The sequence below is a fragment of the Eumetopias jubatus genome, unplaced genomic scaffold (genome assembly GCF_037043125.1).
Source record: "Eumetopias jubatus isolate StellerSeaLion01/CBP00866 unplaced genomic scaffold, mEumJub1_p1.0 scaffold_7, whole genome shotgun sequence".
Lineage (NCBI taxonomy): Eukaryota > Metazoa > Chordata > Mammalia > Carnivora > Otariidae > Eumetopias > Eumetopias jubatus.
This window is the reverse complement of record NW_028274813.1, coordinates 64,774,486-64,792,480: the sequence shown is the minus strand read 5'-3', so window position 1 is coordinate 64,792,480 and position 17,995 is coordinate 64,774,486. Positions and strand designations below refer to the sequence as shown.

At 39.2% G+C, this 17,995-nt stretch overlaps 1 protein-coding gene across 9 annotated transcripts in view; it reads left to right on the top strand.

Moving 5' to 3' along the window:
- The window catches only part of LOC114217909 (developmental pluripotency-associated protein 3-like), a 60,412-nt gene that overhangs the window by 2,989 nt on the left and 39,428 nt on the right, over nt 1–17,995 (top strand). For 4 of the 9 annotated variants that reach the window (XR_015768516.1, XM_088024654.1, XM_088024655.1 and 1 more), the window contains exon 2: nt 4,808–4,878. The gene's annotated coding sequence lies outside the window, so the exon portion shown is untranslated. Of the gene's footprint in view, nt 1–311; nt 398–4,807; nt 4,879–13,353; nt 13,508–13,634; nt 13,726–17,995 lie in introns of those variants that run through there. The other 5 variants (XR_015768518.1, XR_015768515.1, XR_015768517.1 and 2 more) reach the window with 4 other exon arrangements.

The window sequence follows — 17,995 nt, the reverse complement described above, 5'->3', positions numbered from 1 at the left end:
TAACTGACTGAGCCACGCAGGTGCCCCGACAATTCTTATTTTTTAACCTGCAGAGAGGACTTGGAAGCTAAGAAAGTGATTATGCTATTAACAGAAAATAGAAAAGTTAGAAGACACTACACTTAATTTTTTAAGGCATATTTTCCTTTATTCCCCCACCATCTTTATTCGCAGCACCCCACATATACCCCAAAATAAATGACTTGTAGTATGCTTTAAAGAAACCTTATCCAAAAAGTGCTATGACTTTTATTGTGATTTCATTATTATGTTATTTTAAATTAAAATATGAAATTCCAGAACAAGAACATTCAAGTAAAAGAATAAACCCCTAACAAAGCAGAAGATCTTGTGAAGGCAACTGACCATACCTGAATATATATCCCAAGCAACCAGGGTATGTTTACATGTTAATATTTCACCTCCATGTCAAAATATAAGAATAATGGCCATTGGGGGGCGCTTGGGTGGCTCAGTCAGTTAAGTACCTGACTTCAGCACAGGTGATTTCAGGGTCCTTGGATCAAGCCTCTCATAGCAGATGCTGCTAGGCAGGGAGTCTGCTTGAGGATTCTCTCTCTCCCTCTCCGTTTGCCCCTCCCCCGGCTCATGTTCTCTCTCTCTCTCAAATAAATAAATCAATCTTAAAAAAAAAAGAAGAATGGCCATTGGGAATTGCTATGTACCAGAAGGCACAGTGAGTCACAGACTTCATCTTCGATAAACTATATAAAAGTTTAGGAGAGGGCGCCTGGGTGGCTCAGTTGGTTGGGTGACTGCCTTCGGCTCGGGTCGTGATCCTGGAGTTCTGGGATCGAGTCCCACGTCGGGGTCCCTGCTCAGTGAGGAGTCTGCTTCTTCCTCTGACCCTACCCCCTCTTGTGCACTTTCTCTCACTCTCTCTCAAATAAATAAATAAAATCTTTAAAAAAAAAAAGTCTAGGAGAAGGTAGATGTGAACCACTTCACTTGTCTTCCTCCATGATAATACTTATCACAGCAATATTGTCAACTACACTGAGAACATCAAGGAGGTAATGGCATGTCAGAAGGCTTCAAAAATGCTGTGTGGGGGCCTGGGTGGCTCAGTCATTAAGCGTCTGCCTTTGGCTCAGGTCATGATCCCAGGGTCCTGGGATCGAGCCCCGCATCGGGCTCCTGCTCAGCGGGAAGCCTGCTTCTCCCTCTCCCACTCCCCCTGCTTGTGTTCCCTCTCTCACTGTGTCTCACTCTCTGTCAAATAAATAAATAAAATCTTTAAAAACAAAAAATGATGTGTGAACTAGATCTCAAATGTTCAGTTGGAGCTGGCCAGACATTAGGAAGACCAGGTGGAGAGGCACAGAAGTGTGAAGAGGGCTCCTTTTTGGGAAACAGGGAAGAGGTCACCATTTGGGCATAGGCCCCACTTTTATGAAGTATCTTCAATATATACACAGTTAACTGGGATTGATTCACAGGTTCAGAAAGAAAGACAGCATTCAAATTTAAACTCTTATCCCACTGACATTACTATGAATTAATTTTTAAAATAAACCTTATGAATAACACAGTTACATGGCATCACGTTTTTTATCTATTAAAAGCATCATTAGATGTAAACATTTCAAACATGCTACAAAAAATGTCTGGGCATTTCTTCAACTTTTAACTGGAAATGGGACTTTCTCTGGCTTCTCTCAACTTCTGAGAAGCTGTAACTATGAAAGAGTGTGGCCATTTTGGAACAGTAGGAAATGAAATTTGGCTGGAACCTCGGGTAGAGTTAGTGGCTGGAAGAGAACATTGAGGTTAATTGGAATTAGTTTGCTAACAATCTTGAACACCATGGTAAGGAGTCTGAAGTTTGTTCTTTGGGCAATGGGGAGGCTTTGGATGTTGTAAACAAAGGAGCACTGTGATGTGATGCAGGTGTTAGGATTATTAGCCATCTTCATGTTAAAAGTGATTTCTATAAGGGTGCCTGGCTGTCTCAGTCAGTAGGGTATGTGACTTTTGATATTAGGGTTGTGAGTTCAAGCCCCATGTTGGACATAGAGCTTACTTTAAAAAATTAAAAAACCATAAAATTGATTTCTATAAAGATTTACAGTTCGCAAGAGACTTTAACAAAAATTATTTAATCCTCCTATATTATTTACTATATATGAAAAATGATCTAACTGTGTTATCATAAGCATTATTTTACATAAGAGAAAAAGCTCAGACAAGTTAGGTGACTTGCTCCTGCTCTCACAGCTAGTAAAGGACAGGTCTAGTTCTCAAACCTAGTCCTTCAACTCTTGGGCTCTTAGAGTCTGAAGGAATATTCAAAATAACCTGGGGTGCCTGACTAGCTCAGTAGCCGAAGCATGCCACTCTTGATCTCAGGGTTGTGAGTTCAAGCCCCACATTGGGTGTAGAGATTACTTAAATAAAGAAAGAAACTAAAAAAGAGAGAGAGAGATAACCTATTCTACCTTCCTTCATGTTGAAAACAAAACAAAGACAAAAACAAAAAAACAGCGTAGTCATTTGTCTGTGCCATCCCTGACTTGTTATCCAGATTCTTCTTTTTTTTTAAGATTTTATTTATTTATTTGAGAGAGAGAGAATGAGAGATAGAGAGCACGAGAGGGAAGAGGGTCAGAGGGAGAAGAAGACTCCCTGCTGAGCAGGGAGCCCGATGTGGGACTCGATCCCGGGACTCCAGGATCATGACCTGAGCCGAAGGCAGTCGCTTAACCAACTGAGCCACCCAGGCGCCCCTATCCAGATTCTTCTATAATATTTCCAGTGTTGGAAATTATTACTTCATGAGGCAATGCATTTTACTTTGATCTACCAGCTTCAATTATTAAAAGGTGGTATGGTAAAAGGCTATACACATGAGAGTTGGCTGAGCAATGTGTGAAAACCAGTTCCCATTTTACTAGCTTGGTGAACTTGGCAAATTATTTAATTCTTCCAAACCTCAGTTTCTTTATATGTAAAGTAGGATAACCACAGCTACCTAATCAGATGGATGTTAGGAGAATTTAAGGCAATTATGCATGCAAAAACCTAGGCCAGTAGTTCTCAACCTTAGCTGCGTTTTAGATTCATTGGAGAACATTTTTTTTAATGATTTTATTTATTTATTGACAGAGAGAAAGTGAGAGAGGGAACACAAGCAGGGGGAATGGGGGAGGGAGAAGCAGGCTTCCCACCAAGCAGGGAGCCCGATGCGGGGCTCAATGTGGGGCTGGATCCCAGGACACTGGGATCATGACCGGAGCCAAAGGCAGACGCTTAATGACTGAGCCACCCAGGCGCCCCGGGGAACATTTAAAAAAAAAAAAAAACTATTTTTTAAACAAACTGAGGGTTCTAGAGGGAAGGGGGTAGGGGGATGGGTTAGCCTGGTGATGGGTATTAAAGAGGGCACGTTCTGCGTGGAGCACTGGGTGTTATGCACAAACAATGAATCATGGAACACTACATCACAAACTAATGATGTAATGTATGGTGATTAACATAATAAAAAATTTTAAAGAAAAAAATAAACTATTTTTTAGAGCCGTTTTTAGGTACAGCAAATTGAGCAGAAAGTACAGTTTCCATATACCTTCCTACCCTTATACATGCACAGCCTTCTTCACTTTCAACATCCCTGACCAGAGGCTCCTGGGTGGCTCAGTCAGTAAAGTGTCTGCCTTTGGCTCAGGTCATGATCCCAGAGTCCTGGGATCAGCCCCACATTGGGCTTCTACTCAGCAGAAAGCCTACTTCTCCCTCTCCCGCTCCCCCAGGTTAGCTTGTGCTCTCTCTCTGTCAAAATAAATAAAATCTTAAAAAAAAAAAATCTCCCACCAGCCTAGTATATTTGTTACAATTAATGAATCTGCATTGACATACCACTGTCACTCAAAGCCCATGGTTTACATTAGGATTCACTCTTGGTGTTGTACATTCTATAGGCTTTGGCAAATGAAATGTACCATGACACATTTTCATCATTATAGTATCATACAGAATAGTTTCACTGCCTTAAAGATCACCTGTATTCCATCTATTCAGTTCTCCCTCCCTTGTAGCCCTAGTAACCACAAATCTTATTTACTGTGTTCATAGTTTTGCCTTTTCCAGAATGTTATACAGTTGGAATCATATAGTATGTAGCCTTTTTGTTTTTGTTTGTTTGTTTGTTTGTTTGTTTAAAGATTTCATCTATTCATTTGAGACACAGAGATACAGAGAGAGCACAAGAGGGAGAGAAGCAGTGGGAGAAGGAGAAGCAGGCTCCCCACTGAGCCAGGAGCCCGACATGGGGCTCAATCCCAAGACCCTGGGATCACGACCCGAGCTGAAGGCAGACACTCAACCATCTGAACTACCCAGGTGCCCCACTATGTAGCCTTTTTGGATTGGCTTCTGTCACCTAATAATATGCATTTAAGGTTCTTCCATGTCTTTTCAGGGTTTAATAACTCATTTCTTTTAGGACTGAATAATATTCTATTGTCTGGATGTACCACAGGTTATTAATCCATCTACCTACTGAAGAACATCTAGGATGCTCCCAAATTTTGGCAATAGGAATAAAGCTGCTCTAAATATCCATGTGTAGGGGCGCCTGGGTGGCTCAGATGGTTAAGCGTCTGCCTTCGGCTCAGGTCATGATTCCAGGGTCCTGGGATCAAGTTACACATTGGGCTTCCTTCTAGGCGGGGAGCCTGCTTCTCCCTCTGCCTCTGCCTCTCTCTCTCTCTCTGACTCTCATGAATAAATAATTAAAACATTTAAAAAATAAATATTCATGTGTAGTTTTTTCTTTTTTCATGTGCAGGTTTTTATGTGGACATAAGCTTTCAACTCATTTGGATAAACAACCAAGGAGCATGATTTCTGGATCATATGGTAAGAATATGTTTAGTGGGTTTTTTTTTTCTTAAGTTTTTATTTATTTATTTGAGAGTGAGAGAGAGAGCAAGAGCAAGAGCACGAGCTGGGGCGGGGCAGTGTGAGAGGGAGAAGGTGAGAGACAAGCAGACTCCCCTGCTGGAGCCCAACTTGGGGCTGATCCCAAGACCCTAAGATCATGACCTGAGCTGAAGTCAAAAGCATAACTGACTGAGCCACCCGGGCGCCCCAGAATATGTTTAGTTTTATAAGTGCCCAACTGTCTTCCAAAGTAGCTATACCATTTTGCATTCCCATAAGCAATGAATGAGAGTTACTGTTGCTCCACATTCTCATCAGCATTTGGTCTTATCATTGTTTTGGATTTTGCCCATTCTAATAGGTATATAATGGTAATATATTGTTTTTTTTTAAAGATTTTATTTATTTATTTGAGAGAGAGAATGAGAGAGAGCAGGAGAGGGAAGAGGGTCAGAGGGAGAAGCAGACTCCCCGCTGAGCCGGGAGCCCGATGCGGGACTCGATCCTGGGACTCCAGGATCATGACCTGAGCTGAAGGCAGTCGCTTAACCAACTGAGCCACCCAGGCGCCCTATCAGATGTATTCTTGTAAATTTTTCTTCACCTGGGGAGCTTTTACTTTTTATTTTATCTTATTTTTAGAAGATTTTATTTATTCATCTGACAGAGAGAGAGCCAGTGAGAGAGGGAACACAAGCAGGGGAGTGGGAGAGGGAGAAGCAGACCTCCCGCTGAGCAGGAAGCCCGATGCGGGGCTCGATCCCAGGACCCTGGGATCATGACAGGAGCCGAAGACAGATGCTTAACGACTGAGCCAACCAGGTGCCCCAACCTGGGGAGCTTTTAAAATGTCAGATGCCATGGGGCACCTGGGTGGCCCAGTTGGTTAAGTGGCTACCTTCGGCTCCGGTCATGATCCCAGGGTCCTGGGATCCAGCCCCACATCAGGCTCCCTGCTCAGCGGAGAATCTGCTTCTCCCTCTTCCTCTACCCCTCCCCTGTGCTCGTGCTCTCTCTCTCTCTCTCAAATAAATAAATAAAATCGTAAATAAATAAATAAGTCAGATGCAAGAGTGCCTGGGTAGCGCAGTTGGTTGGGCGACTGACTCTTGGTTTCCACTCAGGTCATGGTCTCAGGCTTATGGGATCAAACCCTGATTCAGGCTCTGCACTCAGCAAGGAGTATGCTTAGGATTCTGTCTCCCTGTCCCTCTGCCCCTCCCGTTCGTGTTCTCTCTTTCTCTCTCAGATATATAAATCTTTAAAATGTCAGATGCCCAGGCCATATCTCAGACCACTTCAGTCAGAATCTCTAAAGGTAAGATCCAACCATCAGTATTTTTTAAAGTGCTCTACGAGACTTTAATGTGTAGCCAAGGCTGAGAGCCATTGGCGTAAGTCAATACAATAATAATAATATTTAAGTATAATTATAGTAACACTTATTATTATTGCAGCTAGATTTTATTGGACATTTATCGTGTCCTAACACTTTTCTAAACGTATTACAAGTATTACTTCATTATGCATATTAACTACTTTGACATGTTATCTGTGTGACCTTGGTCTTTTCTGAACTTTACTATTCTGTAAGACCAAGATAATAATAGAAACTAAGGCCCTCATTGAATGATTATACTAAACAAGATAATGCATGTAAAATGCATATCATATATTAAATATTCAAAAAAAGCCAGCTATTAATATTACTGTATTATGAGTTCTGCTGTTTTGTGTGGCCTGCTAGGTCAGCTCCCTCTTTATAGGACAGGTCATGAAGCAACTGAAGACAACAGTTATTTTCCCATGTCCTCTCTTCTCCAGGCAAAACAAGTCGAGTCCATTCAACTGTTTTACACACCTTGGGCATGTTCCAGCTTCTCCATGTTAATTAACTGATTTCTAAGTCTAAAACAGTGCTTCAAATGAGATCAGACCAGAACAGAGGAGTGTAATCTTTTTTGCTCTGAGTTAGGAGCATGGTAATCACATCACTGTTTTGGCTCACAAAGAGTTTGCAGTAAACTAAAGTCCTAATGTCTTGTTCCCTGAACTTCCAAGGCAGCCTCCCTTCAATCTTTTAATATGATATTTTGTCCTTAATATTTAAACTTATTAACATAATTTTGTTCGTTCTGTCTCAATCTCTTTGAATATCATCAGATACTACAATGTATCATCCATACCCTCAAATTCTTTGTTAGAAGTCAGTTAGATAAGGGCGCCTGGCTGGCTCAGTTGGTTAGGTGTCTGCCTTTGGCTCAGGTCATGATCCCAGGGTCCTGGGATTGAGCCCCACATCGGGCTCCTTGCTCAGCAGGGGGTCTGCTTCTCCCTCTGCCTGCTGTTTCCCCTGGTTATGCTCTCTTCTCTGACAAATAAATAAATAAAATCTTAGGGAAAAAAAAGTGAATTAGATAAAGGTGTTCAACAGTACATGGCCAACACGAAGGCTCTGGCATATTACAAACCTTTCACCAAGAAGTTATTTATCCATTAAGTAACATTTTCTGGGTATAGTTATTCAGGTAACTAGGACTTTACCTTATGACTTTATCTAACAACATTATCATCTGACCCACTTATCTCTTTCTTGGCAATAAGAATTTTAATATACTTTCATTTAAAAAGTGGCAATATGGCGCACCTGGGTGGCTCACTTGGTTAAGCATCTGCCTTCACCTAGGGTCATGATCCCAGAGTCCTGGGATCAAGCCCCACTTCGGGCTCCCTGCTCAATGGGGAGCATGCTTCTCCCTCTCCCTCTGCCTGCTGCTCCCCCTGCTCATGTTCTCTCTGTCTCTGTCAAATAAATAAATAAAGATCTTTAAAAAAAAGTGGCAATATTAGGAAAATGAAAATCAAAATTGATTTTTGTAGTACAGAATGAACATATTTGGGGGCGCCTGGGTGGCCCAGATGGTTGTGTCTGCCTTCGGCTCAGGTCATGATTCCAGGGTCCTGGGACCCACATCGGGCTCCTGGCTCATCAGGGAGCCTGCTTCTCCTTCTCCCTCTGCCTCTCCCCCTGCCCCTGCTCTCTCTCTCTCTCTCTCTCTATCTCTGTGTCTCAAATGAATAAATAAAATCTTAAAAAAAATAAAAAATAAAATAAAAAATAAAAATAAATAAAAAGAAGAATGAACATATTTGTATCTAACATATTTTTAAAATTTTTTAAATATTTTTATTTATTTATTTGAGAGAGAGCACGAAAATACACACACGAAGTGGGGAAGGGGCAGAAGGAGATGGAGAAGCAGACTCCCTGCTGAGCAGGGAACCCCACCTGGAGCCTGTCATGGGGTTCAACGTGGGGTTCAATCCCAGGACCTTGAGATCATAACCTGAGCTGAAGACAGATGCTTAACCAATTGAGCAACTTGTACCTAAGATTTTAAAGGAAATCTTGTCAGGGGCACCTGGGTGGCTTAGTCGATAAGCGTCTGCCTTCGGCTCAGGTCATGATCCCGGGGTCCTGGGATCGAGCTCCGCATCGGGCTCCCTGCTCCGCGGGAAGCCTGCTTCTCCCTCTCCCACTCCCCCTGCTTGTGTTCCCTCTCTCAATGTGTCTCTCTCTGTCAAATAAATAAATAAAATCTTTAAAAATAATAATAATAAAGGAAATCTTGTCAAATGCCTTCTTGAAATTCACTTACTTCAACTATGGCATCCCAGTAATAACATTTGGGGAAATTGCATGAAGGATATATATAGGAACTCTTATTTTATTTGCAACTTTTTTTTTATGTCTAAGCTTATTTCAAAATTAAGAGTTAAAAAACAAGACTAGCTTGAGATGACAAATTATTAGTAATACTGTCATCTAGGACTCACTTCCAAAGATTTAAAAAATAATGCATTTAAAAATAAATTCTAGAATTTTGACAATTTGTTACAAGATTCACTGTATCCAATATATATCCCTTGGTAGTGAAAACAAAAACCAAATTATAGTTGTAAAAGTTGTGTGCTTTATGTTCCTAGATAGTTTTCTTGCTCCAAGACTAAAAAACCCTTCTATAATTTGCTATTTGTAAATATCCTGTATCCTTCATCTTGAGGAAAATTACTCTTGCAGATAGATAGTTTATTATTCTTCTTTAGCATACTTGGGTATATAATAGTTGCTTTGTAGGCTTACAGAAAGAGTATGATCTGCTTTATAAAAACTTGTTCAATAAAAAACTTTCAAGGACCTAACCTTTGTAAGGAATTATATGCTCTAATTACAGATTTCAAAATATGCATTAAGGGAAAAACATACATAATAAGTTGTATAATTTGAAGTGTCTCCTTCTGGATATTTGCGAGGAGGGGATTATTGTTAATTGTTTTTATTTTATCTATGATAATGGTGTAATGGTTATATTTTCTTAAAAAGAGTCCTTATCACTTAGAGAAGCACACAAAAACATTTACAGATGAAATGATATAACTAGGATTTGCTTCAAAATAATTGACTGGTGCAGTCAGTAGGGCATCTGATTCTTGATCTTGGTCATAAGTTTGAGCCCCACATGGGGTGCAAAGTTTACTTTTGGGGAGGGGGGTGTAGAGTCTACTTTTAAAAAATAAATAAAATCTTTAGGGGCGCCTGGGTGGCTCAGATGGTTAAGTGTCTGCCTTCAGCTCAGGTCATGATCCCAGAGTCCTGGGATCGAGTCCCACATCGGGCTCCCTGCTCCTTGGGAGCCTGCTTCTCCCTCTGCTTCTCTCTCTCTCCCTCTGTCTCTCATGAATAAATAAATAAAAATCTTAAAAAAATAATAAAAAAAAATAAATTAAAAAAATCTTTAAAAAAGTAATTTGAGGGGCGCCTGGGTGGCTCAGTCAGTTAAGCGTCTGCCTTCAGCTCAGGTCATGATCTCAGGGTCCTGGGATCGAGCCCCACGTTGGGTTCCCTGCTCCACGGGGAGCCTGCTTCTCCCTCTCCCTTTGCCTCTCCCCCTGCTTGTGCTCTCTCGCGCTATCTCTGTCACTATCTGTCTCTATCAAATAAATAAATAAAATCTTTAAAAAAAAAAAAAAGTAATTTGAAGGGATAGTGGGTAGAGTGAGATGAAATACCTTTGGCCATGCATTGAGGATAATTACTGAATCTGGGTAATAGGTACATGGGGATTCATTATACTAGTGTCTATACTTTCATGTGTGTTTAAAAATCCCATAATAAAAATATATGGGAGGTTTAGGAGGATAAAGGAAACAATATAGTATTTTGAAACAATCTGATAGAAATGTTTTTAAATTTGGGGGCACATGGGTGGCTCAGTCAGTTAAGTATCCAACTCTTGATTTCGACTCAGGTCATGATCTCAGGGTTGTGGGATTGAACCCCACATTGGGCTCCACACTGGGCATGGAGCCTGCTTGGGATTTTCTCTCTCCCTCTCCCTTTGCCTCTCCCCCTGCTAATGAATGAATGAATGAATAAAAGAAAGAAAGAAGGAAAGAAAGAAAGGAAGGAAGGAAGGAAGGAAGGAAGGAAGGAAGAAGAAAGAAAGAAGGAAAGAAAGAAAAGAAAGAAAGAAAGAAAGAAAGAAAAATGTTTTTTAAATTTTGAATTATGTCATCATTTAACCTAATATCTATGGGAAGAGCAATCGCTATAGTTATTTACTTAAGCCTTTTAAAACTCAAAATAATTTAACTTTGTTCCTATATTTTTTGCTACGTGATAAATTATGTTTTTGTTATATAATAAAGAGGAAACAAAAAAATTAAAAAGAGGTAGCATTCTAGGGGAAAACAAAAGGAACATATATTTTAATTGACTTACAAATACACAGAGCTTACCATGTGCAGGCATCATTTTAAGTGCTTTATAGTTACTAACTCACTTAATCCTCCTAACAACCCTACAAGGGACATAATGTTATTGTCTCCACTTTGTAAATGGGGAAAACAAGGCCTATAAGAGATTAAGTAACTATACAAGGCCACACAGCTGGTAAACAACAGAAGTGGGCTTTGAATCCAGAAAGCCTGGCTACGGAAACTCCTAGCCTTACCCTCTGCTATCTCTCTGTATTAAATGATTTTTCCCCCTGATGACAAGAAGAAATAACCTATAACCAAGCCTATGGAAATGATAGTATGAGTGCATAAAAATAAAAACACCAGGATATTTATTGCAGCATTTTTGTATTTATTGAATGTTGGAAACAGCTTACATGTTCTGCCAATAGCAAAGTGAACAAATCTGCACATCTTCATCTAATCTGTGCAGATGTTAAAAAAAAAAAAAGACATTATTGGGGCATTTGGGTCATTCAGTTAGTAGGGCATGCAACTCTTGATCTTGGGGTTGTGAGTTCAAGCCCCATGTTGGGCACAGAGCTTTCATTAAAAAAGGAGAAGGCAGAGACTGACTTAGAAAAATGACAAAATTTTTTTTCTTTTCTTTCTTTTTTTAGAGAGGGAGAGAGTGGGGGTGGGAGGGGCAGAGGGAGAGAGAGAGAGAGAATCCCAAGCAGGCTCCACACCCAGTGTGACAGATATAGGGCTAGGTCTTATGACCCTAAGATCATGACCTGAGCTGACATCAAGAGTCAGACGCTTAACTGACTGAGCCACCAAGGCGCTCCTTTTTTATTTCTTTTTCTTTCTTTCTTTCTTTCTTTCTTTTTTTTTAAAGATTTTATTTACTTATTTGACAGAGACACAGGCAGAGAGGGAACACAAGCAGGGCAGTGGGAGAGGGAGAAGCAGGCTTCCTGCTGAGCAAGGAGCCCGATGCAAGGCTCGATCCCAGAACCCTGGTAGCATGACCTGAGCCGAAGGCAGACGCTTAATGACTGAGCCACCCAGACACCCCTCTTTCTTTTTTTTTAAATGAAAAATATTTTAATCTAGAACAGTAAGTTGCAGATTCACAAACACATTAAGATCCCATTATATTTTGTTTGTCCCTGGTAATTTTTAAGTTTTTAATTTTAATTCCAGTATAGTTAACATACAGTGTTACATTAGTGAAACTAATTATGAATATATTAGTGAAACTAATTAGTGAAACTATTGAGTGTGACTCAATAATTATATACATTGGGGCACCTGGGTGGATCAGTCGGTTAAGCATCTGCCTTTGGCTCAGGTCATGATCCCAGGGTCCTAGGCTCCTGGCTCAGCAGGGAGTCTGCTTCTCCCTCTCCCACTGCCCGTGCTTGTGCTCTCTCTCTGTCAAATAAATTAATTAATTAAAAAAAATAATTCTTTACATTACTCAGTACTTATCATGATTAAGTGTTCTTTTTAATCCCCATCACCTCTTTCACCCACCCACCCCCACCTCCCCTTTGGTAACCAACAGTTTGTTCTATATAGTTAAGAGTCTGTTTCTTGGGACACCTGGTGGCTCAGTCGGTTAGGCATCTGACTCTTGGTTTTTCCTCAGGACATGATCTTGGGGTCATGAGATCGAGCTGTGAATCAGGCTCTGTGCTCAGAGCAGAGTCGGCTTGGGATTCAGTCTCTTCCTCTCCTTCTGCCCCTCCCCTCCAAAATAAATAAATAAATCTTAAAAAAAAAAAGTCTGTTTCTTGAGTGAAATCATATGGTATTTGTCTTTCTCTGACTTATTTCACTTAGCATTGTTATACTCTCTAGCTCCATCCATGTTGTTGCAAATGGCAAGATTTCATCCTTTTTTTTTATAATTGAATAATATCCATTCAATATGTATACCACCTCTTCTTTATCCATTCATCTATTGATGGACACTTGAGCTGGTTCCATAATTTGGTTATTGTAAATAATGCTGCAATGAACATAGGGGTTCATATATCCTTTAGAATTAGTGTTTTTGTATTCAGTGGGTAAATACCCAGTAGTGTGATTGCAGTATCATGGGGTAGTTCTATTTTGAATTTTTTGAGGAACCTCCATACTGTTTTCCATAGTGGCTGCACCAGTTTGAATTCCCACCAACAGTGCATGAGGGTTTCTTTTTCCCACATTCTTTTTTTTTTTTTTAAGATTTTATTTATTGGGCACCTGGGTGACTCAGTCGGTTAAGCAACTGCCTTCGGCTCAAGTCATGATCCTGGGGTCCCGGGATCGAGTCTGCATTGGGCTCCTTGCTCAGTGGGGAGCCTGCTTCTCCCTCTGCCTGCCGCTCCCCCTGCTTGTGCACTCTCTCTCTCTCTCTCTGACAAATAAATAAAATCTTAAAAAAAAGGTAAACAGTAATAAGGGAGAGTAATTTCTTTATATATCCCTTTCCAGTGTTTGAATTTTTTTTACAATCACTCTTGCAATTAAGAAATTTCTTTAATGCATACAGATGGTGGAAAAATTGGAAAATTATGACAATAAAAAGAAAAAATCACTTACCACCTTGAGATTATTATTATTTTGATAACATTTCTATGGCCTTTTTTTGTAGATATAAATATAAACATATATAAAATAATATGTATTACAAATTATGATCATATCTTTTTTTTAAAGTAGGCTGAACACCCAGTATGGAGCCCAACATGGGGCTGGAACTCACAACCCTGACTCTGAGACCTGTGCTGAGATCAAGAGTTGGCCACTTAACCGACAAGCCACCTAGGTGCCCCACAAATTGTGATCATATTATTAAACACTATAAAGTTAATGTGACATTAAACAAGTCTTAAGTCTTTTTCTTGGACTTCTTATATTACCGAAGTCCAAAATTCATCTATCCATCACTATCCAAACTTCTGTGTGTCTGAAAGAGTTTTTTTTATCCCTTTTATCAGCTAACTAAAGAAGTCTGAGGGCTGGTCTTTGATTACCCAAGCCAGGAAAAATAGCTACTTTTCTTCAGCCATGAGGATTAAAACTCTACTCTCAGAGGTCAGTGTGTTTGTGATAGCAGAGTTAGAAGTGGTAAGCAGTTATTCAAGTAAAGCTGCTTAGGAGAAAAATCCATCTAGGTCATTCAAAACCAAAATTATCTTTTACTTCTCTGGAGGTCATTTGCCATAGATTATCTGAATCCTTGTCTAGAAAACCTAAGAAGGTAAATCAGAATTTAATATAAACTTGGAGCCCATGGAATATTGTTCAACTTACTAGGCAAATGCCAATGGCTTGAGAATATGTATTATATGTATATATGTATTATTAATGTGGGAATGTGGATATGCTAAGATAGCTAGAGATTAAGGCAGGGAGTTTCTTGACCAAGGAAATTAACCACCAAGTTTTCAAGGAAATATTATCTATACTAGTTTTTCTTTGACAGTCATGACTATATGATTTCAAGGTTCTTTATTATTCATTTTTTAGGCTTATATTCAATTTCCTGATGTGTATATCATATAAAATATATAATATATAACTACTATCTAATTCTGGAACATTTTCATCACCCTAAAAAGGAAACCCCATACCCATTAGCAGTTATTACTATTACATTCTCTGCAAGACCTAGTACTTGGAAATCATTAATCTACTTTGTATCTCTACAGATTTGCCTATTCTGTATATCATATAAACAGCATTATACAATATGTGGCCTTTTATATCTGGCTTCTTTCATCCAGAATTATGTATTCAGAGTTCTTCCAAATAGCATGTATCAGAACTTCCATTCCTTTTTATGGCTGAGTACTATTCCATTGCATGAACATACTACATTTTCTTTTTCTATCCATCAGTTCATAGACATTTGGCTATTTCCAGTTTTTGGCTATTATAAATAATGCTGCTATGAACATTCATGTACAATATTTGGGTAGATATACATACATGTTTTTAATTCTCTTGGGTATATACTTAGGAATGGAACCGTTAAGTTATATTCTTTAGCTTTGGGAGGAACTGCCAAATGTTTTCCAAAGCAGCAGTACATTTTACATCCCCACCAACAGTGTATGAGGGTTCTACAACTGTTATTATCTGTCTTTTTTATTACAGTCATCCTAGTGGGTGTGAAGTAGTATCACATTTTGATTTTGATTTCCATTTCCCTATTGACTAATGATATTTGATGTAGTTTTTTTTTTTGAATGCTGTTGTGTTGGTGGGGTCTGGAGCCGATGGCCAAGAAAGAATTCTTGAGACATCTTCAGTGCAAAATGGTGGTTTTATTAAAGCACAGGGACGGACCCATGGCAGAAAAAGCTGATGTCTCTGCTCCCTGCTGCTTCGGGATTGTGAGGAGCAACGGATTATATACCTTGGGGTTGGGAGAAGTAAAGATAAGGGAAATTCCAAAAGGACTTTCATATGTTAAAGAAGACTCAGGATCCTGGAGGAATGTTATAATCTGCCTCCCTCAAGTATTTGTTAATGGGCTGCAGGTTCTAGGGAGATATAATTTTTTTTTTAAGATTTTATTTGTCAGAGAGAGAGAAAGAGCACAGGCAGGGGGAGTGGCAGGCAGAGGGAGGAACAGGCTCCCTGTGGAGCAAGGAGCCTCCTGGGATGATGACCTGAGCCAAAGGCAGAGGCTTAACCAACTGAGCCCACCCAGGCATCCCTAGGGAGATTTAATTTTATCTACATTTCCTTCTGCCTCCATTTCCCACATCAATGTTGAGCACTTTTGTGTGCTTATTGACTGTTCATATATCTCCTTTGGAGAAATGTCTATCAAAATCCTTTACCCATTTTTATTTTATTTTATTTTAAAGATTTTATTTATTTATTTGACAGAGAGACACAGTGAGAGAGAGAACACAAGCAGGGGGAGTGGGAGAGGGAGAAGCAGGCTTCCCTCTGAGCAGAGAGCCCGATGCAGGGCTCGATCCCAGGACCCTGGGATCATGACCTGAGGCAAAGGCAGGCGCTTAACAACTGAGCCACCCAGGCGCCCCAATCCTTTACCCATTTTTAAGTTGGGTTATTTGTCTTTTCATTGTTGAGTTGTAAGAGTTTTTCATATATTCTGGATAAAAGTTCCTTGTCAGATAAACAATTTGCAAATATTTTCTCCCATTCCATGGGATTGCCTTTTCAATTTCTTAATGGTGTCCTTTGAAGCACAAAATTTTTAAATTTTTATGGAATCCAATTTATTTTTTATTTTGTCACAGGTACTTTCAGTACCTAAGAAACCATTGTCTAATCCAAGATCATGGAGATTTACATTTGTTTTCTTCCAAGAGTATTATAGTTTAAGATCTTACATTAAAGTTTATGATCTACTTTAAAGTGAGTAAATTTTTGTATATGTTGTGAGATACAATCCAACCCTCCCCTTTTTTTTTTTGTACATGGCTATCCAGTTGTCTCCACACCATTTTTGGAAAGATTTTTTTTCCCGTGAATTTCTTGGCACCCTTGTTGAAAATCAACTGACCATAATATAAAGGTTTATCTGGACTTTCAGTTATGTTTCACTGATTTCAATTTTTTTTTAACTTTTTATTTATTTATTCATGAGAGACAGAGACAGAGAGAGAGAGAGGCAAAGGGAGAAGCAGGCTCCCAAGGAGCAGGGAGCCTGATGCGGGACTCGATCCCAGGACCCTGGGATCATGACCCAAGCCGAAGGCAGACGCTCAACCATCCAAGCCACCCAGGCACCCCTGATTTCAATTTCTATCCTTCTTCCAATACCACCCTGGCTTGATTATTGTAGCTTTGTAGTGTGTTTTGAAATCAGGAAGTGTGAATCCTCCAACTTTGTTCTTTTTCAAGATCATTTTGGCTATTTTAGGTTCCTTGCATTTCCATATGAATTTAAGATCAGGTTGTCAATTGCAAAAACAAACGCAAAACAACAACAAAACCGGCTCTGATTTTGACAGGGATTGCATTGACTATTTACATCAATTTGGCCAGTGTTGTCATTTTAATAAGTCTCCCAATTTATAAACATGGGAATGTCTTTCCATTCATTTACTTCTTTACTCTATCAATGATGTTTTGTAGCTTTCAGTATACAAGTTTTGTGCTTTTTTTGGTTAAATCATGGAGACTTTCCATGTGTATGTGAGAAGAATGTGCATTCTGCTTTTGTTGGGTGAATGTCTGGTAGGTCTAATTGGTTTATAATAGTATTCAAGTCTTTTGTTTCTTTGCTGATCATCTGTCTGGTTGTTCTAACCATTCTTGAAAGTAGAATAATGAAATCCTTATTATGGTTGAATTGCCTATTTCTCCCTTATTACTTTTTACTTCATGTATTCCAGGCTCTGTTTTTAGGTGCATATGTACTTATAGTTATGTCTTCATGACAGATTAACCCTTTTATCATTTTAATGTGTATTTTTTGGCTCTAATAACAATTTTTGTCTTAAAATCTATTTTCTCTGATATTACTATAACCACTCTAGCTCTCTTTGGGGTACTGTTTGTATATTTTTCCATTCTTTTCCTCTCAGGTTATTTGTGGCTTTGAATTCACAGTTTGTCTTTTGTAGACAGCATATAGTTGGGTCATTATTTTTTCATCCATTCTGCACATCTCTGCCTTTTGATTGGAACATTTACTCTGTTTACAATTAATGTTATTATCAATAACGTAGTTTTTACATTTGCCATTTTGCTATTTATTTTCTGTGTGTCTTCGGTCTGTTTTTAGGGCTCTTAGGTCTCTATTTAGGTCTCTTAGGTCTCTATTTCTCCATTATTGCTTTCTTTTGTGCTACTTAGTTTCTGGCATACTGTTTTAACTCCTTTGTTGTTTCTTTTACTAAATGTTTTTGAGTTCTTTTCTTAGTGGCTGTCCTAGGGATTAATATTAGCATCTTTTTTTTTTTAAAAACAAGATTTTTTTTTTAAGATTTTATTTATTTATTTGAGAGAGAGAGAGAAAGTATGTACAGAGGGAGAGTGAGAGGGAGAAGCAGACTCCCCGCCGAGCAGGGAGCCGGATGTGGGGCTCGATCCCAGGACCCTGAGATCATGACCTGAGCCGAAGGCGGACGCTTAACCGACTGAGCCACCCAGGTGCCCCTAATATTAGCATCTTAACTTAAAAAATAATGAAGCTTGGATTAATATCAAATTAATTGAGGTAGTATACAAAAATGTTACTCCAATATAGCTTTATTTTCTACTCCTCCTTGTGCTATTTATTGACATACAAATTACATCTTTATATATTGTATGCCCATCAACTGAGTTGTTAATCATTGCTTTATGTACTTGTCTCTTAAATTAGAGG